The sequence below is a fragment of the Caretta caretta genome, chromosome 4, assembly GCF_965140235.1.
Source record: "Caretta caretta isolate rCarCar2 chromosome 4, rCarCar1.hap1, whole genome shotgun sequence".
NCBI classification, from domain to species: Eukaryota; Metazoa; Chordata; order Testudines; family Cheloniidae; genus Caretta; species Caretta caretta.
Window position 1 is genome coordinate 146,496,311 of NC_134209.1, and position 26,930 is coordinate 146,523,240.

The 26,930-nt window shown below is 48.2% G+C and overlaps 1 long non-coding RNA gene across 2 annotated transcripts in view; it reads left to right on the forward strand.

The window, feature by feature from the left end:
* The first annotated feature begins 507 nt into the window (after window positions 1-507).
* Window positions 508-26,930, forward strand: part of LOC125635122 (uncharacterized) — a 33,381-nt gene continuing 6,958 nt past the window's right edge. The window contains exons 1-2 of one of the 2 annotated variants that reach the window (XR_007356153.2): window positions 508-1,176; window positions 25,371-25,704. This is a non-coding gene — a long non-coding RNA (uncharacterized LOC125635122). The remainder of the gene's footprint in view (window positions 1,177-25,370; window positions 25,705-26,930) is intronic. The other variant, XR_012668246.1, reaches the window with a different exon arrangement.

A 26,930-nucleotide genomic window follows, 5' to 3' on the forward strand; every position in this document is an offset into this window, starting at 1 on the left:
GCAGGTTCACCCATCCCATGTCTCTGTAGCACCAAGGCAGGGAATAAAACCTAGGTCTGATTCCTAACTCTGCATCTATTTTATTGGTGTGATCATTAGCCTCTTCCCGTCCATCATGACTTTCCAGTTGGAAACAATGAATTTCACTTATGGCCCGGATTCCTGATGTGTCCTCTTCCCCCCAAAGTTTTCTGCGTCACTCGAGACTCCCCAGCTGGGAGAAGGGTGGTGGGACGGGGGCGGAGGTGAAGCATCCATGCAAGGTAATTAACCTCCTCATTTGCACAGACATATTTTAGTAGCCCAGCACACTGCCTGACTCGTTAGTGCCTAGGAGGGAGCGTGACCCCGGTGAGTGGCGCTCAGAGTAGTTTGAAACACGTTGCTGCCTCCATGGCGAGGAGTGTTCATCTGAAATTGTGTCAGATACTCTTCTGGGCTTTCAGTGAAAGGCAGCAACCTGCTCTGACGTGCCAGGCACTTGCATGCAGCAGCCAAAGACAGAGACAAGCTGCCGACAGCTTGTGTGAGGAGTCAGTACCATGCAGACAGTGCTTGTTTCTCAGAGTCCGTCGCTCCCTGCAAAGACCTAGATTTTTCAGGTATTAACTACTGAACCTCAGCGATAGAAATGAATTCACACTGTGGAACTAGCTCCCCTCAAATCACCGAGTTGGGCCTGGTCTTCAATCAAAAGCAGGCAAAGCCACTGAGTTTTGTGCCGTCCTGATGCTATCACTCAGCACAGGCCCACTGGAAACCCAGCTTGCTTTCTGGACTATTGCATGCTCTGTTCTTGCATTCCTTAAACAGAAGTCTGATTCCATATGACCTGGATTCGTCTCGTGCTAGCATTTGAGTCCAAGGTCCTGTACAGACGTGTCAGACTGGGAGCCTGATGACGAACTGTAACGTGTCTGGTAGACGTCTGACTGTGCTGACAGATACTGGACCGGTGGCTGGACTACAGCTTAGTCGAGGGATGAACCTGAGCTGGAGCTATGATGTTCGGAGCCAAACTGCCCCGCAGTTAGAAGGGATTTGGGATCCATCATGTTGATGTCTCTGATTTTCATCTGCTGTGCCACCTTTATTCCCCCCAGGAGGCACCCAGCCTCCTGCTGTGAATGGATTCTCTCCAGCCACCATCCAGAATTGCCAGCCCGGAGACAAAAGGTATAAAAAGGGAGCGGGGGGGGGGGGGGGGGCGGGGGAGGGGAGGAAGATTCTGCAAGTTCCATAAACTTTTCTTTTGAGTCAAAATTTGGATGAAATTTGTCAAAGTGTAAAACAAATTTCAACCCCTTTCTAAAAAAAATTCCAATTTCCCCCTTCCCCCAAAAATGATGGTTAGATTTGGGCAAAATTCGAAATGTTGATGAAAAATGTAGCTGAAAAATTGAATTTGGGAAATTTTCAAAGAAGTCGAATATTAAGCTGCCCTAGAGGCTATGTCAGAAAATCATTGCATATGGAGCCTTTGAGGACTTACCACCCAGGTAAAAATTCTCCGAGTGCATGCGGATTTCTCCTCTTAATCTCCCTTGGGAACATCATAGTTGCTTGGGTCTCTTCTCATTCATACTCTCCCTTAAGAACTCTCTCTTGTGAGCCCACAAGCACTAACCCATGTCAGTCCAATTGCCCAAAGACTAGAGGAATCTGATCTCAAATACTCTAAGATGATGCCACCCTCTAGTTCTCTCACTGTGTCCTGCCTATTGACAGTGTCTTCTAGATGGTGAGCTTTTTGAGGCAAGGACTGTCTGTATTTGTTCCTTGCAGAGTAAGAAGCACATTAGCAGTGTGGCAACTCACCAGATCAGATCAGAGGTCCGCCTTGTCCAGAATCCGGTCTCCTGGCTGTAGCCAGTACCAGATGTGTCAGAGGAAGGTGCAAGAAACCCTACAATAGGAACTTATCAAACCAATTGCCACCTGAGAAAGTCTCTTCCTGACTTGTTAATTACAGCATGAGGGTATCCTTCCCAAACCGTGGGATTTGTGTTTGGGTGTTTCTGAGATCTTTGCTATCATAACTCTGGCGGTTCTCATGTATAGGAGATGATTCCAGAATTGTCACAATCTGTGTACTGCTCTGAAGCCTAGATTGTCTGTAGAGACAATGTGAATCCACGGAAGCAGCGACAGGCGTGGTAGAGGAGCTCTGTTTGTTCACAACAGCACCAGGGTGACGATCACTGGGTTTCACTGGCCAGTTTTTAAATTCTCAGCAATTCTGAGTTTGTGAATTACACCCGTACAGTGTACAGCTATACTTAGGCATGTATCTGTGCCATACCAAGAGCCTAAGATCATTGTGATAGCAGAGGTAAGTCAACCAATTTGCATGCAACAATTTATTCATTGTATGAGGGAGACATAAGAACAGCCAGACTGGGTCAGCCCAATGGTCTGTCTAGCCCAGTATCCAGTCTTTCAACAGTGGCCAATGCCAGGTGCTTCAGAGGGAGTAAACAGAAAAGGCAGTCATCGAGTGATCCATCCCCTGTCCTCGTGTCCCAGCTTCTGGTAGTCAGAGGCTAGGGATTCCAGGAGCATGAGGTTGCGTCCCTGCTCATCCTGGCTAATAGCCATTGATGGACCTATCGTCCATGAACTTATCTAGTTCTTTTTTGAACCCTGTTATAGTTTTAGACTGCACAAATGATGGATTATTTGGCCCAACTGCCACCCACACAAATCTCTCAGCACAGCCTGCCGAGACACAAACCAACACAACTGCCCACCCAACAACACAACCAGGACACACAATAACCTGAGACAAGTATAGCCCTGTATCGCAGCACACACCCTTCATTTGCCACCCACAGCAATCCACACAACCCTTCCAGCACAACCCACCCGCAATAACCCCAAGCACCACTCTGCAGCCTGAGTCAGTGTGAAGCGAGGGAAACAGATACAAGCATGGCCGACAGCAATTTTTGTTCAGAATATCACCAGGTTCAGCCATCAATGGGATTCACGGCCTGTTATTGTCCAATTTTTAAGGTCTCGACCATTTTCAGCTTTTTTTTTTTTTTAAACACACAATTTTACAAATTACACCTGTGTGACAGCCTGGGCTTTCAGCTACTAATCATACATATAAAAAGCCCAGTGATGTACAATTAATGATTATACAATACATTATTGGCTCAATGCCATCATGTGGCAATGAGTTCCACAGGGCAACCGTGTGGTGTGTGAAAAAAAGCAATGCTTGAAGTGTGGTTGTACTTGGAAGAGTGACGGTATTAAAACAGTCCTTTCTTACTCAGCAGATCTACTCCCTGTGCCTATCCAGGAGTCAGATGTGTTTATGAGAGGGTCAAAACATGACCGTACAGCTTTAGGCTCCTGCCGAACTAACACAGCTACTGGATTTTAGTCTGCCTTGCACAGCATCGGCAGACCCACTACGTTGCAATCCTTTACACCCGTACCAGTCCAGTGAAGACACTGCGGTGGCACTGAGGGTCCAGGCCTGGAGAAACTTTAGTAGTGGTGGAAAAGAGTGTGAGAACTGCAAGGCCATTTGGGCCTCTAGCACAGAGGTGGGCAAACTATGGCCCCTGGGCCACATCCGGCCTGTGGAACCATCCTGCATGGCCCTTGAGCTCCCGGCCGGGGAGGCTAGCCCCTGGCCCCTCCCTTGCTGACCGCCCTCCCCCCCAGCCTCAGCTCGCCACACCGCTAGCGCTCTGGCCCGCTGCTCCTGCTGGGCAGCGCGGCGGCATGGCTGGCTTCAGCCAGGCGGCAGGGCTGCGAGCTCCTGCTGCTCTGAGTGGCATGGTAAGGGGGTTGGATAAGGGGCAGGAGGTCCCAGGGGGAAGTCAGGGGACAGGGGGCGGTTGAATGGGGTGGAGGTTCTGGGGGGGGTGGGGGGGGGGCGCGGTCAGGGGACTGGGAACAGTGTGGGTTGGATAGGGGGTGAGGGTCCTGGGGGTGGGGGATCCCAGGAGGGGCGGTCAGGGGACAAGGAGCAGTGGGGGGGTTGGAGGGGTCAGGGGTTCTGAGGGGGGCAGTCTGGGGGCAGGAAGTGGGAGGGGGAGGATAGGGGGTGGAGGCAAAGCTGTTTGGGGAAGCACAGCCTTCCCTACCCGGCCCTTCATACAGTTTCGCAACCCCGATGTGGCCCGCGGGCCAAAAAGTTTGCCCACCCCTGTTCCAGCACCTTAAAATCTTTTGAACATTCCAAGCAGCTAATCCTGGTCCCCTTGACACCAGTGGGGATATACCCTGGTGCTCGTACTCCAACCGGAGGAGCATAAGAGTTTTTACTTCACATAGGGTGTGAAACCTGTATTCTTGGCATTAAGTCAAGCTGCTTTCAGCTGAATTCCTTCCATGGCCCCCCATTCTATGAAGGGAAACAGGGTTCAGTGAACCAGCCGCTCCCCCAGGCCCTAGAATCCTTGAGCGTCAGAAGAGCTCTTATCCGAACTCGGCGCTGTCCTGAAGGGTGGAGCTCAGTTCCCGCCCTAAGTGAAAGTTGGTACTGGCAGCCGAATGGAATAACGGAGGCCCCTGCAGCACTAATGCTGAATCTTGGAGATGTGAAACTTTCTGCTCCCTCATTCCCTGTGACAGGCACGTCCACCTCACAGGCCCGATTCAGCCCGACAAGTCAGGTCAGACACGAGGAGGCAAGAAGCTGAACTGTGCTTCCCGCAGAGCTCCTGCCAGGAGGAAGAATCAGCTCGCGGAGTTTTGGTTCTGCCACACAGCGCCTGTGACAAAACCCAAACCGATGAAGCGTTCGTGGCTACCCAAGGATCAGGGCTTGCAGGACAGGTATTGCTGCCAGTGAGCTAGGAAATACACGCGTAGAAATAGGAGACTTTAATCCTCCTCCTTCCCACCCAAAAGTTTGCTCCAGAGGCCCTTTCTGAACACACCTGCCAGAGCCTTGAAGAGCTTCTTTTAGCAGGACTCCAACTGCTGGGATCTCTCACTGGAGTAGTTCAGTGTGACGGCAGCAGCTCCCCGGATCATAACGGACGGGTTTGCCAGCTGATGACATTTTCTGTGGAAAGGCATAGCTAATGTGCAGAGAGTGAAATGGTTTTAGTCCCCCACCATGCAATAGAGCAAAGTAAAACAATCAGGAAAATCCAAAGAAGGAGGGGACATGCTCTGACCTGGGCAGAAGGAGGCGGCAGCATGGGCAGACCGTTGTTCTGACTGCATTTGTCTTGGTATCAGTTTAAAAATGGAAAGTGCACGGGAAGGTTACAAGCTGAATTATATTAGTGTCCTCCATCCAAAGAGCACCCTCCAGCCAGGAAGAAGTGAAAATGCCCAGCCCCCTCAGGAGCGAGGGCTGGGTTATTTATTATCTCACTTCTTCTAGCTGGGGAAACTGAAGAGGAAAGAGAGAGATGACTTGCCCAAGGTCACACAGTCACTCAGTGTTAGAGCCAGGAACAGAAGCCATATTTCCTGGCCCCCAGCCCTGGCCTTGACCACACTCCTGGTTTTCCTCCATCTGGGCCCAATCCAGCTCCCGTGGAAACAGAAGTCAACGGGAGTCTTTCCACCAGCCTCAGTGGGAGATGGTTAGGGGACAGGTTAGAAGGGAGGGATGGGGGATCCTGCCCCTGTGGAAGGAACCCCAGCTCTATGGCCTGCTCCCTCTTCTCTCTGCCCACGCAGAGCACCTCTCTTGGGAGATCATGGCACCTGGAGGGGTAGACTGCAAGGGGATGGAGCACGATGGCCGGCTGGGCTCCTCTGGATAGTTTTCCCTCATGCCCAGCAGGGAAGTGTATGTAATTGAACAGAGCCTGGGACTGCACTATCTTGTACAGGGCCTTCCCACTGCTTTGTGTAACGAATCCCCATCTGGCTCCTCTGCACGGTTAAAAGATTTCAGCCTGGGACCTTTGGCCCTGTAGCCCGACCTTTACTTCTGAGTTAAAGGAATGACCAGCAGCCCCCCCAATGCCATACTGCTGGGCGACCTTATACAAGAGAGCTTGGCTGTTATCCTCAAGTGGATGAGCCACTTGAGTGGGATGCAGCATACTGTGTTAGGATGTGTTACATTCACACTGCACCTGCCTTTAGGGAAGCCCCGGGAAGCCCAGCTCCAAGAGGATCCAGGCTCTCCCAGGGCAGGTGAGATCCTGCTGTTCCCAAGGGGGTTCTGAGCTGTGGGTTGCATTCAGGCTCCTCTCCAGCTAAAGGGGATGAACCACACAGATTTGAACGATGTCAGACTGGGAAAAGAATAATTCAGCACGTGTGGAAGGTGCTCCAGGCAGCCCTGGAAATGGAAGGCCTCTGTTTCTTTGCAGAAGAGGAAGCTGCCCGCAAAGGTCCCCCAACCAGCTGCAGGTGTGCTTCAATGCCACGTGCACCCAACACCCCTTCAAGGCACAATACCAGAGTTATCGGAGGTATTTACATAGCCCCCTGACACAGCCACACCCCCTGCTGGCCAGGCAAGGTGCTGACAGAAATGCCTGCCCCAGTTTCCTTCCCTGAGGTGGGTCTCCTCCACTCTCCACACCCCAGTCTGTGCAAACAAACAGAACGCCTTCTGGGGTAGCAAAAGTCTGACTCAAAAAGTCCCTACAAACAAAAAGGTCCTTCTACCCTTCAGCAGCTTTTCTTCAGCCCGCTCTCTAGGACCTGTTCCCAGCTCCTTTCGGGACTACCTGTGAGTCTTTCTGGCTCTGGGGTAAAGCTCTTGGCCCCCAGGCTGGTCCTACAGGAGTACCCCATTCTCAGCCCCTTCTGGGCTCCATTCCTTCATTCGGTAAAGAGCACTGGGCCCCTGAGGTACTCAGCCTCCTACAGACCCTGGCTCAGAAGCCAGCCCACTCACTCTCACTCCTTTTATAAGATCCTGGTGCCCATTAACCTGTCACCTGACCTGCCTTAGCCCCATGCTTTCGGGCTGGGAAGCTGCAAATTAATTATGGCCTAGTTGTGGCTGGCCCCTTCTCCCCTTAAAGGGGCCAGTCACCCTGTGGCAGCCTCCATTATCATAGCACCTGATCCAAACACAATCTTTAATGTCTATATCCCCCCCAACACCCAGGGCAGGTCCATTACCCCCATTTTACAGGTGGAGAACTGAGGCACAGATTTTAAAAAGGTATTTAGGTGCCTAACTCCCATTGACACCCAAGAGAATCCATAACAGCACAGAATTGAACCCAGTTCCCTCATAACCCAGACTAGCACTTTAACCACTGGACCACACTGCCTCTCCATTCAGAGTCACTGCGATGTTCATGAGACGGAAACCTACAGTAATAATTATATGAAGCATGGTAAAAAGATAAATCCTCTTCTCTGTGTCTTCTAGAGCAAAATCATTTTGGGGCATGGACTGTCTCTATTCCTTTGTTCTGGTGTTGCGTACAATGCCCAAGCATACTGTCAATGCTAAGCAAATGAACACGATTAATAATTATGCTATGCCAATTCCCTAAGAAAGACCCACAGATACCACCGTGCAGAGCGTGGTCTAGTTACCTAGATAGACAGAACAGCCCCTCTGGGCCCTGTAATTGCACAATCGAGTTATTTCTATCAACTGCACTTTAAACACATTACATTTAAATAGCATCATTGCTGAGCTAAGCTATAATTACTGACAGCTTCTAATTCTGGAGAACAGTTTTAATTCGCTGCAGTCTACGGGTTATTATTATAATAATCTTTTATTACCACACCTCCTTGGTTACAAATTCCCCTTTCTTTCATTAGAAGTGAAAATATTCCCTTAAATCGCCATTGTATTGTGCTGGCTTGTGGCTTGTTGATTTCCAAATACATTGTCAAGGAGTTGGTTAGCGTGTGTGCAAACTGCTGTCCTCTACTGGATGGAATCAGAACTGTGTCTTGCTTGGCCTTGTACTGCCAAGTAATGGAGATTTTCCTTTACTTCAGGTTGGGAAGCAGGATGGAATGAGTTCTGTCTCTGCTGTCACCATGAAGTGGACCTGATGATAATCACCAGGTTCCTAGACTGCCATAAGTTTGTTACAGTCTATAACCCACTTCCCAAATTTAAGCCACTCAGCCAAAAGAGCAATCGCACCTTGCCCCAGATCCACCAAGGAGCCTGCCAACTCCCACTGATCTGAATGGGAATTAGGACCTTTTGTGGATCTGGGCCCTTCTCACTAATCAGAGAACTGGATTTGCACATAGACATGGTGACCTGATAGACAAACTCCAACCATAAATAAGGTGCACACTTAACAGTGAGTGTAATTATCCATTGGAACAATGTACCAAGGGATGTGATGGATCCTCCATCACCTGTAGTCTTTAAATCAGGACTGGATATCTTTTCAACAAGAGACACTGTTGCTCAACCAGAAGTTATAGGGCTGATGCAGAAGTTAGTGGATGGGGTTTTTGGCCTGTGTTGTGCAGGGAGTCCAACTAAATGGGCATAGTGGTCCCTTCTGGCCTTAATCTAGGACACACTCCAGTCCTTATGGCCTTCTTCATCTATGTCTCCATTGCCTGCACTAGACATGCAGATTCCCCTCCTGAGTCCCTCAGATCCAACCCCCACCCCCGGAGCTTTGGGAAGTCCATACTTGGCAGCTCCAGTTCATCTCCAGCTTGTGTTTTCTTTGGACCTAGGTCCAATCCCCTTACACACACACTGAATAGGACCTTACCTCTCAAGTAGTCCCATTGGTTTTCAATGAAGGATGGTATTCTGAAAAGTGTGTGAGGGCCTGCATAGCAGAATCTGGCCCTTTATCAATGTTCTGTGCTGTTCAGTGAACATTGAAGGAGAAGGCACCTGAACCAAGCTGAAGACATGGGGCAGGAGAACAGAGTCAAGGGAAGGTAAATGTGGGCTGCATCAGGAAGACCTTCCTGATAGGAGGGAGCTCTGCTAGACTGGGGCAGCGTCTTCTGAGCAAAATGGGGGAAACACCATCACTTGGGTAAGTCTAAAACATGGAGACCTGGGTGAAGGGTTGGGATCGGGGGTGAGTGGGGGGAGGTCATGGGCAATCACAGCAGGGACAAAAGGTGAGACAAGAGGGTTAATCTAATGTCTGTATACTAAGGCAAGAAGTATGGGGAATAGACAGGAAGAACGAGAAATACTAGTGAATAATCACAATTATGACACAATAGGCATCACAGAAACTTGGTGGAACATGACTGGAATATTGGTATGGAAGGATACAGCTTGTTCAAGCAGGACAGGCAGGGGAAAAAAAGGGAAGAGGTGTTGCCTTGTGTATCAAAGATGTTTACACTTGCACTGAGGTTGAGAGAGAAGTGGGAGGCAGACCTATTGAATGTCTCTGGGTAAGGATAAAAAGGATAAAAAACCAAGGGTGCTGTCATGGTAGGGGGTCTACTGCAGACCACCAAACCAGGACGGAGAGGTGAACGAGGCTTTTTTCAAACAGCTAACAAAATAATCCAAAGCACAGGACTTGGTGGTGGTGGTGGTGGACTTCAGCTACCCAGACATCTGCTGGGAAAATAATACAGCAGGGCACAGATTATCCAGCAACTTTTTTGAATAAACTGGAGACAACTTTTTATTGCACAAGGCGGAGAAAGCAACTGGAGGACAGGCTGTTCTAGATTTGATGCTGACAGATTGGGAGGAACCGATTCAGAATTTGAAGGTGGAAGGCAGCTTGGGTGAAACTGATCAGGAAATGACAGAGTTCATGATTCTAAGGAATGATAGAGGCAAAAGAGCAGAATAAAGACAATGGACTTCAAGAAGGCCAACTTTAGCAAACTCCGGGAATTGGCAGGAGAGCAAATCTACAGGAAAAAAGTTCAGGAGAGTTTGCAGGTTTTTTAAAGAGAGTTTGCAGTTTTCATTAAGAGCATAAGAGCAACTATCCCAATGTGTAGGGTAAGAGACGACCCTGGCTTAACCAGAAGATCTTCAATGACCTAAAACTCAAAAAAGTCAGACAAAAAGTAGAAACTAGGAGAAGTTACGAAGGACAAATTTATATGTAAAAAAAGAACCACAAGCATGTAGGGACAAAATTAGAAAGGTCAAGGCACAAAACGAGATTAAACTAGCGAGGGACATAAAGGATAACAAGAAAACATTCTACAAATACATTAGAAGCAAGAGGAAGACCAAGGACAAGGTAGGCCCAATACTCCGTGAGGAGGGAAAGACAATAGCAGAAAATGCAGCAATGGCCAAAGTATTAAACACCTTTTGTTTCAGTTTTCACCAGAAAAGTTGGTCATGATTGGATGACTAACATAATGAACTGCAGTGTAAATAGGATAGTATCTGAGGCTAAAATAGGAAAAGAACAAGTTAAAAATTACTTAGACAAGTTAAATGTCCTCAAGTCACCAGGGCCTGATGAAATATATCCTAGAATACTCAAGGAGCTGTCTGAAGAGATCTCTGAGGGCTTGTCTACACTTAAAATGCTTCAGTGTAGACAGCAATTATGCTGAGGGGAGTTGCTGTCTACACTGAAGGTGGTAGCTAGGTTGAGTGAAGAATTCTTTCATAGAATATCAGGGTTGGAAGGGACTTCAGGAGGTCATCTAGTCCAACCCCCTGCACAAAGCAGGACCAATCCCCAATTAAATCATCCCAGCCAGGGCTTTGTCAAGCCTGACCTTAAAAACTTCTAAGGAAGGAGATTCCACCACCTCCCTAGGGTATGTCTACACTACGGAATAAGGTCGAATTTATAGAAGTCGGTTTTTTAGAAATCGGTTTTATAAATTCGAGTGTGTGTGTCCCCACAGTAAATGCTCTAAGTGCATTAAGTGCATTAACTCGGCGGAGCGCTTCCACAGTACCGAGGCAAGCGTCGACTTCCGGAGCGTTGCACTGTGGGTAGCTATCCCACAGTTCCCGCAGTCTCCGCTGCCCATTGGAATTCTGGGTTGAGATCCCAATGCCTGATGGGGCTAAAACATTGTCGCGGGTGGTTCTGGGTACATATCGTCAGCCTCCCGTTCCCTCCCTCCCCCCGTGAAAGCAAGGGCAGACAATCATTTCGCGCCTTTTTTCCTGAGTTACCTGTGCAGACGCCATACCATGGCAAGCATGGAGCCCGCTCAGGTAACCGTCACCCTATGTCTCCTGGGTGCTGGCAGACGCGGTACGGCATTGCTACACAGTAGCAGCAACCCCTTGCCTTGTGGCAGCAGACGGTACAGTACGACTGGTAGCCGTCATCGTCATGTCTGAGGTGCTCCTGGTCGCCTCTGTGAGGTCGATCAGGAGCGCCTGGGCAGACATGGGCACAGGGACTAAATTTGGAGTGACTTGACCAGGTCATTCTCTTTAGTCCTGCAGTCAGTCCTATTGAACCGTCTTATGGTGAGCGGGCAGGCGATACGGACTGCTAGCAGTCGTGCTGTACCATCTTCTGCCGAGCAGTCATGAGATGTGGATGGCATGCAGTCCGTCTGCTGCCAGCCAAAGATGTAAAAGATAGATGGAGTGGGTCAAAACAAGAAATAGACCAGATTTGTTTTGTACTCATTTGCTTCCCCCCCCTCCCCTGTCTAGGGGACTCATTCTTCTAGATCACACTGCAGTCAAGGTGCAGCGAGGTAAATCTAGCCATGTATCAATCAGAGGCCAGGCTAACCTTCTTGCTCCAATAAGGACAATAACTTAGGTGCACCATTTCTTATTGGAACCCTCTGTGAAGTCCTGCCTGAAATACTCCTTGATGTAAAGCCACCCCCTTTGTTGATTTTAGCTCCCTGAAGCCAACCCTGTAAGCGCCCCTCCCAGCGTCAGAGCAATGGCAAACAATCGGGCATCTGAGAGTGCTGTCCAGAGCAGTCACAATGGAGCGCTCTGATGGGGCTAAAACATTGTCGCGGGTGGTTCTGGGTACGTGTCGTCAGGCCCCCGTTCCCTCCCTCCCTCCGTGAAAGCAAGGGCAGACAATCATTTCGCGCCTTTTTTCCTGAGTTACCTGTGCAGACGCCATACCACAGCAAGCATGGAGCCCGCTCAGGTAACCGTCACCCTATGTCTCCTGGGTGCTGGCAGACGCGGTACGGCTTTGCTGCACAGTAGCAGCAACCCCTTGCCTTCTGGCAGCAGACGGTGCAATACGACTGGTAGTCGTCCTCATCGTGTCCGAGGTGCTCCTGGCCGCGTCGGCTGGGAGCGCCTGGGCAGACATGGGCGCAGGGACTAAATTTGGAGTGACTTGACCAGGTCATTCTCTTTAGTCCTGCAGTCAGTCCTATTGAACCATCTTATGGTGAGCAGGCAGGCGATACGGACTGCTAGCAGTCGTACTGTACCATCTTCTGCCAGGCAGGCAAGAGATGAGGATTGCTAGCAGTCGTATTGCACCATCTTCTGCCAGGCAGGCAAGAGATGGGGATGGCTAGCAGGCGTACTGTACCATCTTCTGCCAAGCAGCCATGAGATGTGGATGGCATGCAGTCCTTCTGCACCGTCTGCTGCCAGCCAAAGATGTAAAAGATAGATGGAGTGGGTCAAAACAAGAAATAGACCAGATTTGTTTTGTACTCATTTGCCTCCTCCCCTGTCTAGGGGACTCATTCCTCTAGGTCACACTGCAGTCACTCACAGAGAAGGTGCAGCGAGGTAAATCTAGCCATGTATCAATCAGAGGCCAGGCTAACCTCCTTGTTCCAATAACAACGATAACTTAGGTGCACCATTTCTTATTGGAACCCTCCGTGCAGTCCTGCCTGAAATACTCCTTGATGTACAGGCACCCCCTTTGTTGATTTTAGCTCCCTGAAGCCAACCCTGTAAGCCGTGTCGTCAGTCGCCCCTCCCTCCGTCAGAGCAACGGCAGACAATCGTTCCGCGCCTTTTTTCTGTGCGGACGCCATACCACGGCAAGCATGGAGCCCGCTCAGCTCACTTTGGCAATTAGGAGCACATTAACCACCACACGCATTATTCAGCAGTATATGCAGCACCAGAACCTGGCAACGCGATACCGGGCGAGGAGGCGACGTCAGCGCGGTCCCGTGAGTGATCAGGACATGGACACAGATTTCTCTGAAAGCATGGGCCCTGCCAATGCATGCATCATGGTGCTAATGGGGCAGGTTCATGCTGTGGAACGCCGATTCTGGGCTCGGGAAACAAGCACAGACTGGTGGGACCGCATAGTGTTGCAGGTCTGGGACGATTCCCAGTGGCTACGAAACTTTCGCATGCGTAAGGGCACTTTCATGGAACTTTGTGACTTGCTTTCCCCTGTCCTGAAGCGCATGAATACCAAGATGAGAGCAGCCCTCACAGTTGAGAAGCGAGTGGCGATAGCCCTGTGGAAGCTTGCAACGCCAGACAGCTACCGGTCAGTTGGGAATCAATTTGGAGTGGGCAAATCTACTGTGGGGGCTGCTGTGATGCAAGTAGCCCACGCAATCAAAGATCTGCTGATATCAAGGGTAGTGACCCTGGGAAATGTGCAGGTCATAGTGGATGGCTTTGCTGCAATGGGATTCCCTAACTGTGGTGGGGCTATAGATGGAACCCATATCCCTATCTTGGCACCGGAGCACCAAGCCGCCGAGTACATAAACCGCAAGGGGTACTTTTCAATAGTGCTGCAAGCTCTGGTGGATCACAAGGGACGTTTCACCAACATCAACGTGGGATGGCCGGGAAAGGTGCATGATGCTCGCATCTTCAGGAACTCTGGTCTGTTTCAAAAGCTGCAGGAAGGGACTTTATTCCCAGACCAGAAAATAACTGTTGGGGATGTTGAAATGCCTATATGTATCCTTGGGGACCCAGCCTACCCCTTAATGCCATGGCTCATGAAGCCGTACACAGGCAGCCTGGACAGTGGTCAGGAGCTGTTCAACTACAGGCTGAGCAAGTGCAGAATGGTGGTAGAATGTGCATTTGGACGTTTAAAGGCGCGCTGGCGCAGTTTATTGACTCGCTTAGACCTCAGCGAAACCAATATTCCCACTGTTATTACTGCTTGCTGTGTGCTCCACAATATCTGTGAGAGTAAGGGGGAGACGTTTATGGCGGGGTGGGAGGTTGAGGCAAATCGCCTGGCTGCTGGTTACGCGCAGCCAGACACCAGGGCGGTTAGAAGAGCACAGGAGGGCGCGGTACGCATCAGAGAAGCTTTGAAAAACAGTTTCATGACTGGCCAGGCTACGGTGTAAAAGTTCTGTTTGTTTCTCCTTGATGAACCCCCCCGCCCCTTGGTTCACTCTACTTCCCTGTAAGCTAACCACCCTCCCCTCCTCCCTTTAATCATTGCTTGCAGAGCCAATAAAGTCATTGCTGCTTCACAGTCATGCATTCGTTATTCATTCATCACACAAATAGGGGGATGACTACCAAGGTATCCCAGGAGGGGTGGTGGAGGAGGGAAGGAAAATGCCACACAGCACTTTAAGCACAGCACTTTAAAAGTTTACAACTTTAAAATTTATTGAATGACAGCCTTCTTTTTTTTGGGCAATCCTCTGTGGGGGAGTGGCTGGTTGGCCGGAGGCCTCCCCACCGTGTTCTTGGGCGTCTGGGTGTGGAGGCTATGGAACTTGGGGAGGAGGGCGGTTGGTTACAGAGGGGCTGCAGTGGCAGTCTGTGCTCCAGCTGCCTTTGCTGCAGCTCAACCATACACTGGAGCATACTGGTTTGGTCCTGCAGCAGCCTCAGCATTGAATCCTGCCTCCTCTCATCACGCTGCCGCCACCTTTGAGCTTCAGCCCTGTCTTCAGCCCGCCACTTACTCTCTTCAGCCCGCCACTTACTCTCTTCAGCCCTCCACCTCTCCTCCCGGTCATTTTGTGCTTTCCTGCACTCTGACATTATTTGCCTCCACGCATTCGTCTGTGCTCTGTCAGTGTGGGAGGACAGCATGAGCTCGGAGAACATTTCATCGCGAGTGCGTTTTTTTTTCTTTCTAAGCTTCACTAGCCTCTGGGAAGGAGAAGATCCTGTGATCATTGAAACACATGCAGCTGGTGGAGAAAAAAAAAGGGACAGCGGTATTTAAAAAGACACATTTTATAAAACAGTGGCTACACTCTTTCAGGGTAAACCTTGAAAGTTAACATTACATACATAGCACATGTGCTTTCGTTACAAGGTCGCATTTTGCCTCCTCCCACCGCGTGAACGGATTTTGGTTGAATGCCAGCAAACATACACTGCAATGCTTTGTTCTACAGTGATTCCCCAGTACGTGTTGCTGGCCTGGAGTGGTAAAGTGTCCTACCATGAAGGACGAAATAAGGCTGCCCTCCCCAGAAACCTTTTGCAAAGGCAGAACCGCAAATGCCAGGGCAAAGTAATCCTTTCACATGCTTGCTTTTAAACCATGTATAGCATTTTAAAAGGTACACTCACCAGAGGTCCCTTCTCCGCCTGCTGAGTCCAGGAGGCAGCCTTGGGTGGGTTCGGGGGGTACTGGCTCCAGGTCTAGGGTGAGAAACAGTTCCTGGCTGTCGGGAAAACCGGTTTCTCCGCTTGCTTGCTGTGAGCTATCTACAACCTCCTCCTCATCATCTTCTTCGTCCCCAAAACCTACTTCTGTATTGCCTCCATCTCCATTGAAGGAGTCAAACAACACGGCTGGGGTAGTGGTGGCTGAACCCCCTAAAATGGCATGCAGCTCATCATAGAAGCGGCATGTTTGGGGCTCTGACCCAGAGCGGCCGTTCGCCTCTCTGGTTTTCTGGTAGGCTTGCCTCAGCTCCTTCAGTTTCACGCGGCACTGCTTCGGGTCCCTGTTATGGCCTCTGTCCTTCATGCCCTGGGAGATTTTCAGAAAGGTTTTGGCATTTCGAAAACTGGAACGGAGTTCTGATAGCACGGATTCCTCTCCCCAAACAGCGATCAGATCCCGTACCTCCCGTTCAGTCCATGCTGGAGCTCTTTTGCGATTCTGGGACTCCATCATGGTCACCTCTGCTGATGAGCTCTGCATGGTCACCTGCAGCTTGCCACGCTGGCCAAACAGGAAATGAGATTCAAAAGTTCGCGGTTCTTTTCCTGTCTACCTGGCCAGTGCATCTGAGTTGAGAGCGCTGTCCAGAGCGGTCAGAATGGAGCACTCTGGGATAGCTCCCGGAGGCCAATACCATCGAATTGTGTCCACAGTACCCCAAATTCGAGCCGGCAAGGTCGATTTAAGCGCTAATCCACTTGTCAGGGGTGGAGTAAGGAAATCGATTTTAAGAGCCCTTTAAGTCGAAATAAAGGGCTTCATTGTGTGGACGGGTGCAGGTTTAAATCGATTTAACGCTGCTAAATTCGATCTAAAGTCCTAGTGTAGACCAGGTAACGCATTCCAGTGTTTCACCACCCTCCTAGTGAAAAAGTTTTTCCTAATATCCGACCTAAATCTCCCCCTCTGCAACTTGAGACCATTACTCCTTGTTCTGTCATCTGCTACCACTGAGAACAGTCTAGAGCCATCCTCTTTGGAACCCCCTTTCAGGTAGTGGAAAGCAGCTATCAAATCCCCCCTCATTCTTCTCTTCTGCAGACTAAACAATCCCAGTTCCCTCAGCCTCTCCTCATAACTCATGTGTTCCAGACCCCTAATCATTTTTGTTGCCCTTCGCTGGACTCTCTCCAATTTATCCACATCCTTCTTGTAGTGTGGGGCCCAAAACTGGACACAGTACTCCAGATGAGGCCTCACCAATGTCGAATAGAGGGGGACGATCACGTCCCTCGATCTGCTCGCTATGCCCCTACTTATACATCCCAAAATGCCATTGGCCTTCTTGGCAACAAGGGCACACTGCTGACTCATATCCAGCTTCTCGTCCACTGTCACCCCAGGTCCTTTTCCGCAGAACTGCTGCCTAGCCATTCGGTCCCTAGTCTGTAGCTGTGCATTGGGTTCATCCGTCCTAAGTGCAGGACCCTGCACTTATCCTTATTGAACCTCATCAGATTTCTTTTGGCCCAATCCTCCAATTTGTCTAGGTCCCTCTGTATCCTATCCCTACCCTCCAGCGTATCTACCTCTCCTCCCAGTTTAGTGTCATCTGCAAAACTTTCATCGACCTAGCATTGTCTACTTGGGGACTTGGGTCAGCTTAACTGTGCTGCTCATGGCTGTGGATTTTTCACACCCCTGACTGACATAGTGAAACCGACCTAATTTTCTAGTGTAGATCAGACCTGAGCCATTAGTGATTATCTTTGAGAACTCATGGAGGACTGTAAAGACCCAGAGGATTGGAAAAGGGCAAATAGAATACCTACCTATAAAAAGGAGAACAAGGACAACCCAGGGAATTATAGACTAGTCAGCTTAATATCGGTATGCAGAAAGACATTGGAGCAAATAGTCAAACAATCGTCTGTAAGTACCTAGAAGAACATAAGGTGACAAGTAACAGTCAGTCAATGTGGATTTGCCAAGAACAAATCATGGCAAACCAACCTAATCACTTTCTTTGACAAGGTAACAAGCCTTGTGGATGAGGGGGAAGTGGTAGACGTGGTATATCTTGACTTTAGTAAGGCTTTTGATACTGTTTCACATGATCTCAAACAAACTAGAGAAATATAGCCAAGATGAACCTACTATAAGGTGGATGCACAACTGATTGGAAAAGCATATTCAGAGAGTAGTTATCAGTGGCTCACAATCTAGCGGGAAGGCCATATTGAGTGGGGTCCCACAGGAATCTGACCTGGGTCTGGTTCTATTCAATATCTTCATATATGATTTGGATTGTGGCACAGAGAATACATTTATAAAGTTTGTGGACGATACCAAGCTGGGAGGGGTTGCAAATGCTTTGGAGGATAGGTTTAGAATTCAAAATGATCTGGACAAACTGGAGAAATGGTCTGAAGTAAATAGGATGAAATTCAAGAAGGATAAATGCAAAGTACTCCACTTAGGAAGGAACAATCAATTGCACAAATACAAAAATGTCAAATGACTGCCAAGGAAGGAGTACCGCAAAAAAGGATCTGGGGCTTACAGTGGATCAAACTAAATAGGAGTCAAAAATGCAATGCTGTTGCAAAAAAAGCAAATGTCTTTTTGGGATGTCTTAGAAAGAGTGTTGTAAGCCAGCACAAGAAGTAATTCTTCCACTCTACACAGCACCGATAAGGCCTCTGCTGGAATGTTGTGTCCAGTTTTGGGCACCACACTTGAGGAAAGATGTGGACAAATTGAAGAAAGTCCAGAAAAGAGCAACAAAAAGGATGAAAGGTCTAGCAAACCTGGTCTACAAGGAAGATTGAAAAAAAACTTGAGTTTGGTTAGACTGGAGAAGAGAAGTCTGAGGGGGACATAACAGACTTCAAGTATATAAAAGGTGGTTATAAACAGGAGAGTGATAAATTGTTCTCCTTAGCCACTGAGGACAGGACAAGAAGCAATGGGCTTAAACTGCAGCAAAGGAGGTTTAGGTTGGACATTAGGAAAAACTTCCTAACTGTCAGGGTCGTTAAGCACTGGAATAAATTGCCTAGGGAGGTTGTGGAATCTCCATCATGGGAAGTTTGTAACAGCAGGTTAGACAAACATCTGACATGGATGGTCTAGATAATATTTAGTCCTGCTTCAATGCAGGGGAATATGACCTATCAACGTCCCTTCCAGCCCTACATTTCTATGATTACAACTAGCCTGGAGAGATCACTAGAGAACAGTCCAGTAGGGCACAGCACAAAATTGCCCAAGAGAGAGACTGGAGGGTCCACTAGATCAGTGGGCTCCCAATCTTTCCACACCCTCACTCCATGTTACAACAGAAAAGAGTTTCAGGACCCACGCATATGTTTCAAGATCCCACCCCCTTCTTCCCAATCTATTCATGAAAGAAATGGAAGCTAGTCACAGCCCCATGAAACCTGTTCACAACCCCAGATCACCTCCCACCCCCAAGACTGAACTCCCATGCAATAGATCATTTCCCTCTGTGATTGCCCATTGCTCACAAACCACTTGAAGCCTCAGACACTAGCTTGCCACCAGCTTACAGTAGCTCTTCAAGATAGTCATGTTTTATTTGGTCATTGTTCCCCACCCCGTCCAAAGCCATTGGGTTAGAGAGAACGGACTCTTGCGAGAGGGTCTTCTTTTGCTAGGATCACCATAAGAGCTAAATGTGCAGAAGATTTTATGAGATTTTCCAGTGTGCACTCTGGAAAAAGCAAAATGTATTACCTTTTACATGTAGGAAAGTCCAGAGCTGGGTTTCTTCTGCCAAGTGCAGCAATTACTCTGCTGCTGAGCCACCAAGCAGCCAGCGACCAGTTCTGTTTTTTGCCGTCAGGCCTTGGCAATATGCAGAATTCATCATTCCAGACATTTGGGTAATGATCCTTGGTAACTCATTGTGGTTGCAGGAGATTAACAACCCGCTGCGGAGGGGCAACCTTTTAGGAGAGATGTGAAACCAAGGTCCTGTGCACCTGTGGTCGTTAAAGATTCCATGATAATCCTTATGCTCGGCTAGGAAAGTATCAAATATTTGTGGTAGTGTCTGGAGGCCTCTTTCAGGGATCAGGGCTCCATGGTGCTAGGCACTGGACACACACCAAACAAAAAAGACAGGCCCTGGCCCAAAGAGCTTACAAGGTAAATACTATATAAAGCCTACAAGTGACCATAGGTGGACACAGGCAGACAGGGGTGCACGAGGTAGCGTGAGACAATTATGACCGGCATAATGAGCAGCGATCACAGCAATCATTATGAGCCTGGTCCAGCTCTGCTCCTTAAATTCATTTCACTTATATGTGGCACATTTCAGTCCCCACTTCCAGTCTTAAACTGGTACAGGTGGGTGCTCTGCTGTGTTAAACAGTTGCTGTGCTTCCCACCCCCACCCCAGAACTGTCTTCACTTCTGCAGGCCATGGAATGATCTCGGTGACCCCTTCATATACCAGCGGGTTTTGGTTTTTAAACCGTTGAGGTGTTTTGGGATCCTTCAGAGTGAAAGATGCTGAGCAAGGCCTTTGTTGTGCTAGGAACCCACCTCCGGGAGAAAAGAGGTACCAGCAAAGGGTTCATGTTTAACTTGGGTTGCAAAGGTGGTTGGATGCAAATTTAGATTTGTTTCATGCGTTCTTCAAATGCTGTCTCTAACAGGCCCATCCCCGGGTATCTGTGTGCCATAAAGCAGCAGTCAGTCATGAGGATGATGTACTCTGCCCCGTCTTTGAATCACACCAGCTGGGAATGCAGGGAAGTGACAAGCTTTAAGGGAACGGGAGAAAGCACATTAGATACCAGCTGTAACAAGCATGTTCTGCCTTGGCCCAGAAATCTGGCAATCATCCCAAACGCCCAGCCAGGTTCACAGAAGTCATTCTCCCCCAGCCTGGTTGTTTATTAATAGGCTTGGCAGAATCTGGGTTGTATTATTTATAATTTTGTCAGATAATATTAGTTTTTTTAAAATCATTGATAAAAAAAATCTTTAAAAAAATTAAATGTTCACAGTTGTGGGAAGTTATGAGTTTTATACATTTTTCTCTCTCTAGTCAAATGTTCATAGTCACAGGAAATCATGGGAGGGGCAGGTCACTATTTAACGGCAGTAGGCATTGAGACGGAAAAAATGAAAGCTTTCTAAACTGTTAAACCACAGCTTATCAATATCCCATGTCAAAAATATACCAAGTAAATGTCCTTAAATCCACAAATCAGCCAGTTTGTACTCTTCATTCACTAGCCCATTCTTAACAAGCCCCGTTCAAGAGGCTAAATCACTGGATTTTGACACTCATAAGTTCACAAGCAGCATTCTTCTTACTTTGCCTACCTGTAAATTTCCATTATTATCAATGTAAATATTTTGTCATCGCGTGCGTGAGTGTGTGTGAGAGAGAGATGAAATGGACATTTACCAATAAAAATCGAATCCTTCCAAGCCTAGTTTTAAACCTGATTCAGATTTCCCTGCTGGCCTTACTATACTCCCAAAGGAATGGAAGAAGGGGGCAAAGCTGCTAAAACCCACCCACATCCACCTTCCCAATCCCCCATCAATTTCCCCTGCTATCCACCACTGTCCTGCATCATGGGCCCTGCTTATTCTGAGTGGTGCTAACAGGTGCAATCAACGGGGGGGGTCTTTGCTCCAGAGACAATCATGGATTTCATTAAAACCAATGGGTATGCCAAACACTCTCTTCAGGCTCAATGGAAGAAGCAATTAAGCCCATTTACGTAGTGAAGACCGCTGCAAAGAGAGAGGCAATAGGCCACAGGGCATCTAATTGTATGGGCTGAGGGATTTCCCCGATTGCAAACTCAGGGGCTAGGATATTGGTTTGCAGGCTGTGTGTTGGAGGCAGAGAGCCATCAGGAGTTGGGTCACCTTGAGAGGAGCAGAGAGACAGAGTTTCTTTGCACAGTTTGCTGGAGTGGCAGACTTGAGGATTTCGGTGCAAGGACACAAACAGCCACTGGCAGTTTCTACAGTGTCTAAGGAAACAGAACTTAGTAAAAGCACTTACATGAGAGGAAAGTGATCAGGAAGAGTCAGCATGGATTCACCAAGGGAAGGTCATGCCTGACTAATCTAATCGCCTTCTATGATGAGATTACTGGTTCTGTGGATGAAGGGAAAGCAGTGGATGTATTGTTTCTTGACTTTAGCAAAGCTTTTGACACGGTCTCCCACAGTATTCTTGTCAGCAAGTTAAAGAAGTATGGGCTGGATGAATGCACTATAAGGTGGGTAGAAAGTTGGCTAGATTGTCGGGCTCAACGGGTAGTGATCAATGGCTCCATGTCTAATTGGCAGCCGGTGTCAAGTGGAGTGCCCCAGGGGTTGGTCCTGGGGCCGGTTTTGTTCAATATCTTCATAAATGATCTGGAGGATGGTGTGGATTGCACTCTCAGCAAATTTGCGGATGATACTAAACTGGGAGGAGTGGCAGATACGCTGGAGGGCAGGGATAGGATACAGAGGGACCTAGACAAATTGGAGGATTGGGCCAAAAGAAATCTGATGAGGTTCAATAAGGATAAGTGCAGGGTCCTGCACTTAGGACGGAAGAACCCAATGCACAGCTGCAGACTAGGGACCGAATGGCTAGGCAGCAGTTCTGCGGAAAAGGACCTAGGGGTGACAGTGGACGAGAAGCTGGATATGAGTCAGCAGTGTGCCCTTGTTGCCAAGAAGGCCAATGGCATTTTGGGATGTATAAGTAGGGGCATAGCGAGCAGATCGAGGGACGTGATCGTTCCCCTTTATTCGACATTGGTGAGGCCTCATCTGGAGTACTGTGTCCAGTTTTGGGCCCCGCACTACAAGAAGGATGTGGATAAATTGGAGAGAGTCCAGCGAAGGGCAACAAAAATGATTAGGGGTCTGGAACACATGATTTATGAGGAGAGGCTGAGGGAACTGGGATTGTTTAGTCTGAAGAAGAGAAGAATGAGAGGGGATTTGATAGCTGCTTTCAACTACCTGAGAGGTGGTTCCAGAGAGGATGGTTCTAGACTATTCTCAGTGGTAGAAGAGGACAGGACAAGGAGTAATGTTCTCAAGTTGCAGTGGGGGAGGTTTAGGTTGGATATTAGGAAAAACTTCACTAGGAGGGTGGTGAAACACTGGAATGCATTACCTAGGGAGGTGGTAGAATCTCCTTCCTTAGAAGTTTTTAAGGTCAGGCTTGACAAAGCCCTGGCTGGGATGATTTAATTGGGGATTGGTTCTGCTTTGAGCAGGGGGTTGGACTAGATGTCCTCCTGAGGTCCCTTCCAACCCTGATATTCTATGATAAAAGTGAACAACAATATCCCTGACTTGTATAATCGATTTCCCTTCCTAACAGATGCAACCTGCAGAGCCCTGAATATTGGACAACCACTCAGGGCAAAGGGGTAATGATGTTTACCCGAGCAAGAAACTCCATGAGCAGAAAGAAAAGGAGGACTTGTGGCACCTTAGAGACCGACAAATTTGAGCATAAGCTTTCGTGAGCTACAGCTCACTTCATTGGATGCATGCAGTGGAAAATACAGTGGGGAGATTTTATATACATAGAGAACATGAAACAATGGGTGTTACCATACACACTGTAGTGAGAGTGATCAGGTAAAGTGAGCTATTGCCAGCAGGAGAGAGAGAAAAAAACCTTTTGTTGTGATAATCAAGGTGGGTCATTTCCAGCAGTTGACAAGAACGTGTGAGGAACAGTGGGGCCGGGGGGGAAATAACCTTGGGGAAATAGTTTTACTTTGTGTAATGACACATCCACTCCCAGTCTTTATTCAAGCCTAAGTTAACGGTGTCCAGTTTGCAAATTAATTCCAATTCAGCAGTCTCTCATTGGAGTCTGTTTTTGAAGTTTTTTCGTTTAAGAATTGCAGCTTTTAGGTCTGTAATCAAGTGTCCAGAGAGATTGAAGTGTTCTCCGACTGGTTTTTGAATGTTCTAATTCTTGATGTCTGATTTGTGTCCATTTATTCTATTACGTAGAGACTGTCCAGTTTGGCCAATATACATGGCAGAGGGGCATTGCTGGCACATGACGACATATATCACATTGGTAGATGTGCAGGTGAATGAGCCTCTAATAGTGTGGCTGGAAATCCTGGACGCCACATCCTCTCAGGCATTGGCATCTTGACAGCAGGATTGTCTGGCTATGTAGACTCCCTCCTCAGGCCCTACGCTACCAGCACTCCCAGCTATCTTTCAGACACCACTGACTTCCTGAGGAAACTACAGTCCATCAGCGATCTTCCTGAAAACACCATCCTGGCCACTATGGATGTAGAAGCCCTCTACACCAACATTCCACACAAAGATGGACGACAAGCCGTCAGGAACAGTATCCCCGATAATGTCACGGCAAACCTGGTGGCTGAACTTTGTGACTTTGTCCTCACCCATAACTATTTCACATTTGGGGACAATGTATACCTTCAAATCAGCGGCACTGCTCTGGGTACCCGCATGGCCCCACAGTATGCCAATATTTTTATGGCTGACTTAGAACAACGCTTCCTCAGCTCTCGTCCCCTAATGCCCCTACTTTACTTGCGCTACATTGATAACATCATCATCTCATGGAAAAGAAGCCCTTGAGAAATTCCACCATGATTTCAACAATTTCCATCCCACCATCAACCTCAGCCTGGACCAGTCCACACAAGAGATCCATTTCCTGGACACTATGGTGCTAATAAGCGATGGTCACATAAACATCACCCTATACCGGAAACCTACTGACCACTATGCCTACCTACATGCCTCCAGCTTTCATCCAGACCACACCATATGATCCATTGTCTACAGCCAAGCTCTACGATACAACCGCATTTGCTCCAACACCTCAGACAGAGACAAACACCTACGAGATCTCTATCAAGCATTCTTACAACTACAATACCCACCTGCTGAAGTGAAGAAACAGATTGACAGAGCCAGAAGAGGACCCAGAAGTCACCTAATACAGGACAGGCCCAGCAAAGAAAACAACAGAATGTTACTAGCCATCACCTTCAGCCCCCAACTAAAACCTCTCCAATGCATCATCAAGGATCTACAACCTATCCTGAAGGATGATCCATCACTCACAGATCTTGGGAGACAGTCCAGTCCTTGCCTACAGACAGCCCCCCAACCTGAAGCAAATACTCACCAGCAACCATACACCACACAACAGAACCACTAACCCAGGAACCTATCCTTGCAACAAAGCCCGTTGCCAACTGTGCCCACATATCTATTCAGAGGACACCATCACAGGGCCTAAATCACATCAGCCACACTATCAGAGGCTCGTTCACCTGCACATCTACCAATGTAATATATGCCACCATGTGCCAGCAATGCCCCTCTGCCATGTACATAGGCCAAACTGGACAGTCTCTACGTAATAGAATAAATGGACACAAATCAGACGTCAAGAATTAGAACATTCAAAAACCAGTCGGAGAACACTTCAATCTCTCTGGACACTTGATTACAGACCTAAAAGCTGCAATTCTTAAACGAAAAAACTTCAAAAACAGACTCCAATGAGAGACTGCTGAATTGGAATTAATTTGCAAACTGGACACCGTTAACTTAGGCTTGAATAAAGACTGGGAGTGGATGTGTCATTACACAAAGTAAAACTATTTCCCCATGGTTATTACCCCCCGGCCCAATATTCCTTACATCTTCTTGTCAACTGCTGGAAATGGCCCACCTTGATTATCACAACAAAAGGGTTTTTCTCTCTCTCCTGCTGGTAATAGCTCACCTTACCTGATCACTCTCATTACAGTGTGTATGGTAACACCCATTGTTTCATGTTCTCTGTGTATATAAAATCTCCCCACTTTATTTTCCACTGCATGTATCCAATGAAATGAGCTGTAGCTCACAAAAGCTTATGGTCAAATAAATTGGTTAGTCTCTAAGGTGCCACAAGTACTCCTTCTCTTTTTGCAGATACAGACTAACATGGCTGCTACTCTGAAATCTGTCTCCAGAGCTGCCCAGCTTCCTGCTGTACCCACTAGACCCTGCTGCTTCCTTCCTCTTCCAAAGGAACTTGATGAAAAGAGAATTAATACACCCGACTGGGAAATGACAGAACATGGCTGACCCCTGCGGCTCTGATTTGTTCCAGCATCGCTCGGCTGTTAGCACCTGCCATCCTCCTGAACTTACAAAGATGCTCTTCACACTCCTTGAGGCGGCAGCTTCTCTGGGTAACCGGCACTGAAACCATCTCGGCGAGGGGACAGCTTCATTAGTACAAAGAGCAACAAGGTTCTGGCTGGTAAATACTTCTCGTGCATTGATTTCGTAATCGAAATGTGTTTCCCTTCTCCCCTTCCCCCCCCCCCCAGGGTGTGCTAACTCTTTCAAGGGCTGTCAAGGGTACCTGACAAACAGCTGCGGTGGCCCTGTGGAATCAACAGCCGGCTCGGCATTCCAAATGAGCTACTGGGAGAAGCTTCATTAAATGTCAAGATCTGCAGCTTTTCAAGCTGCCCAGAGATAGTCATTGAGAGCTTGGCTGGTGCCATGTGAAGGGGGAGAAAATAGAACAGAAAACAGGCAGAGCCCACTGAGTCTGGGCCAGGAGCTTCCCTGCACCACTGCAATGAGCAGCGGCACTGACTGTATGCAGGCTGTGCAAAATCTCCCACTGCAATTATTTTCCCCCAGCCAAAAATCATCATCGTATTTGTTAAATGCAGTAGCAAAAAACCCCGTGACATTTCGCACGTTGTCTTACTGTGGAACCAGTATGCTCAAAAACGTGCCAGAAAGGCAACATATTTAAAACTGGATCGCAAAGATTTTCCACTGCATTTTTGCACTGAAAAGGCAAAATGTCACCCCAGTGTGTCACCGGCAGGGTCTGGACCTGCGACTTGCTAGAAGGAGCAGCTGCAACTGTCTGAGCTAAAGGACCAGCTCCTCGAGGCCATGTCTACACTGCCACTTATGTCAGCAAAACTTACGTCGCTCAGGGTGTGAAAAAAACCACCTCCCTGAGCGACATTTGTTTCACTGGCATAAGCGCTTGTGTGCGGGGGAGCTTCTCCCCCATCCCGTCGGCATAGAGTGGCCACATGAGTGATCTCACAGTGTCACAACTGCATCGGTTCGCTGGTGTAGACATGGCCTTCCCATAAGCAGTAGCAGACTCATTAGTGTCCATATGTGGGCTTGTTACCAAAGGGAGACAGGAAGTCATTCTGGGTTTGCATGGGTTGGCCAGATAGGTTTCAATACAACAAAGCACACACTGATGCTTGCAGCTGGAACGACCCTCAAAAGAAGACCGAAACAAGGAAGAAAGTCGAGTCTCCATGAAAACACAGCATCTGGGCATCTCCCCTGAATTCAGCACAAAGAACTCATCTATCTCGGCATCCAGCACGGTCCTTAGGAATTTGAACGTGTGATGTGCAGACAGAGAAATAGCAACATAGTCCTATAGCTAAATACGCACTAAGGCCAAAATTGAATTGGCAATAAAATGTGGCAATGCTC